Below are 3,514 nucleotides of genomic sequence, written 5' to 3'. Positions count from 1 at the left end.
GCGACCCACGTGGGGTTCCCGGCCACCACGCCCCCGGTCCCGCCCCCAGCCTTCTTTCCAAGCCCCTTCCCCAGTGCCCCAACACCTCTACCACGCCCCTATCCCTCCCCATCCCTCCTCCCTTAAAACCTCCCTGCTAAACCTCAGCACCACGCCCACCCCTCCCTCCCCATTCTTCCCCATTCCTTCTTACTCAAGCTCCATCCCGCGTCCCTGCAATCCCAAACCCGTCCCGGCTTCATTTCCCTCCCCGACTCAGAGCCCTGGCCCCTGCCCACCCAGACCCCCCGCCTTCCCACCCCTCCTCCTCCAAGCCCCTCTCCAGCCTCGCCCCCCACCCTCTCTCCTGGAACCCCTCTCCCCGGCCCGGAGCATGCCACGCCCCCTCACGCTTGCCTACTCCTACTCCCCACCCCCGGCTGGCTCTAGCAGGATCACGGTACCGCTCAACCCCTGCCCTTGGAAGGTTGGTGTGCCGCCAAGCTTGGAGCCTAGGACCTGGGACCGAAGGTGAAAGTTCCAGAGCGCCTTCCTTCCCGACACTCGCGTTCCTCATCAGCCCGGGTTGGCTCAGAGCGGCGCAGGACCCGGTGACCGTGGCTCAGCGGGCGATGTGTGTGTTTGGTCCCAGGACCCGCGGCTCTGTTTCGCTTCTCAGCCCCTGCCGGGCTCTCCTCGGTGCACCGTGATTGCAGCCACACAGGGGACCCTGGAGAGTTTATGCGGCTGGGAAGATCCCTTGGAAGATTGCTGAGGTTGAGGGCGGACACGGAGCGGGCTAGGGCACCGGGAGATACCTGCTAGGTGGGTTTGCTTTTTACTTCTGCAAGAAACCTTTCGTGCGGCAATAGAGGGCAGTTGCTGTTCAGGAAAACTTGACTGCATTTGCAGTGGCTGCTAGCGAAGACTTCCCTCCCCCCATAACAGAGAACCCTTGAAGTGCGTTCAAAATCCTCCCTCCTGTGGCTCCAGCCTGCAGGGAGGCGGAGGAGTTACCCTGGGACAGGTAAAGCCCAGCAGGTCCTGTTCCTCAAAGGAGAGACGACACTCTTAGGAGCTACACCCTCTGCAGAAGTGAGGTTCCCCTGAGTCCAGAAGGCAAAGAAAGCCTCAGGCACCCTGCCCGCTGCGCTGAGGACCAGCGCTCTTGAGAATGTGGTGGAAAGGTAGATTCTGAGGCGTGGAAAGTTCACCAGCTCGTGAAACCCGCTCCCTCTGAGCCCCAGGCTCTTGCTAGCCACCCCGCCTCTCCCCTGCCCTCCCAGTGGAATTTAAGTTACTTCTAATTTGTTGAGGGTTTGTTGCAGGAAAGTTACAGGGCCAGGCTGGGGCGGGAACCAGACGCCTGAGGCTAAGGGATAGAAATGGGCAGGGTCTGTGTAAACGCCTAGTTCAAGGCCCAGAGGAGGCAAGATTTCAGGAGTCCTCACCCCCACTTCCCTGTCCCACCCCTTCAGCAGGTGAGCTGCCCGAGGTTCTTACCGTGTCCAGAGTTCTTCTAACTTTCTCAGTGGTAAAACATTCTGAATTTCATGATGTATTAGTTGAGAAGGGTTACTTCCCGTAGAGATGTACTTACAATCAAAAAACGACAACAGCAAGAAACATTTAGAAATAAAACAATAAAATAAGTCAGGCGTAGTGGCTCATTCTTTTAATCCTGGTACTCAGGAGGCAGAGGCAGGCGGCTCTCTGAGTTCAAGGACAGCCAGGGCTACACAGAGAAACCCTGTCTTGAGAAAAAAAAAAAAAAAAAGATGGAGCTGGAGAGATGGCTCAGAAGTTAAGAGCACTGGCTGCTCTTCCAGAAGTCCTGAATTCAATTCCCAGTAACCACAAGACGGTTCACAATCCTCTGTAATGAAATCTGGTGCCCTCTTCCAGCCTGCAGGGATGCAGGCAGAACACTGTATGCATAATAAATAAATAAATAAATAAATAAATAAATAAATAAATAAATAAATAAATAAATAAATAAATAAGTAAGTAAGTAAGTAAATAAATAAGTAAATAAGTAAATAAATATTAAAAAAACAGGTGTACATAGAAAAAGAGCAGAGAAGTACTGAGCTCAGTACTTAGGGGTGTGTAGTAAGAGTTGGCTATCCGTGGTCCGTGGTTTTGCTTTTATTTTCTGCCATGGATGTGTATCACTTATGTTATTTCTATATGTGTGCATATGGATATGCCTAGACAGAAGACAAATGACAGATCGCAGCTTATACCTAGGATGTGTTGGGGAGGGAGGAAGGAAGCAAGAGAGATATTTTGTTTGAACCAGGCATAGTAGCACATATAATATCTGAAGCAGGAAGATCATGACTTCAGGGCCAGCCTCTGTTGTATAGTGGGACTGTGCCTCAAAAAACTACACGTTTAAAATCTCAAACCAAGTGGGGGTGGGGGGTGGCACACACCTTTAATCCCAGCACTTGGGAGGCAGAGCCAGGCGGATCTCTGTGAGTTCGAGCCCAGCCTGGTCTACAGAGCGAGACCCAGAACAGGCACCAGAACTACACAGAGAATCCCTGTCTCAAAAAAAATAAACAACAACAACAAAACCCCTCAAATCAAAGAGGAAAATTAAAAAACAAAAAACAAACAAACAAACAAAAAAACCCAAACAACAGGAACATCCTTTAGGGTTTTGAGTTTAAAGAAAACCTGGCCTGAAACTTATTAAAGTTGATATGAAATTTTCCCCCACAAAACTCCTGTGTTGGATGCTCAGTCCCCAGTTGGTAAACCCAGGTGACCGGGGATATTAGGCAGGAAGAAAGGGATGTAAGAACCTTCTGAAGCCATCTCCTTCCCAGGAACTTCTGAGACAGGAATACCAATGCATCAGCTCTGAAGCAAATGGCAGAATGGGTTCTCAGTTAGACCCTGAGAAGCAGAGAGTTACATTTTTTGTCTGTCTGTCTGTCTGTTTGTTTGGTTGGTTGGTTGCTTTTTCAAGACAGGTTTTCTCTGTGAAACAGTCCTGTCCTGTCTTGGAACTCACTCTGTAGACCAGACTGCTGTTGAATTCACAGAGATCCACCTGCCTCTGCCTCCTGAGTGCTGGGATTAAAGGTGTGCGCCACCACCGCTGGGCTGAGAGTTACAGTTTTTAAAGGATGTCAGTTTCAAGTGCTGTGATGCCTGGGTCAAAAACAAGCTATCACGCACTGGCCTTTCAGTGAGGGAAGAGCCACAGGCTGCTTAAGGTTAAAGTTCAACTGATGTGGAGGGCTCTAAGCTGTCTGCAAAGCCAAAGGGTCAAGGTACCTGAACTATAATTAGCTATTCCTTCTGTGCCGGATCTAACGAAGCTGGACGGCAAACCCACAGCCATGTTGGGTAAGATAGGCAGTGTTGTTGCCTATGTTAAGCTATCCCGGTGAGTTAAACCAGACCATGTTAAGGGAAAATGGCCCCGTGGTTGTCTTGAAAGGGCAGAGTGCTGCCTTCAGACCCCAGGTCCATTACCATCTCATTTAGTACATCTATGAAGTACAAAAGCGTGCTTCAT

This window comes from Peromyscus maniculatus, chromosome 17 (genome assembly GCF_049852395.1).
Source record: "Peromyscus maniculatus bairdii isolate BWxNUB_F1_BW_parent chromosome 17, HU_Pman_BW_mat_3.1, whole genome shotgun sequence".
In the NCBI taxonomy this organism is placed as follows: Eukaryota; Metazoa; Chordata; class Mammalia; order Rodentia; family Cricetidae; genus Peromyscus; species Peromyscus maniculatus.
This window is presented reverse-complemented; position numbering follows the sequence as displayed.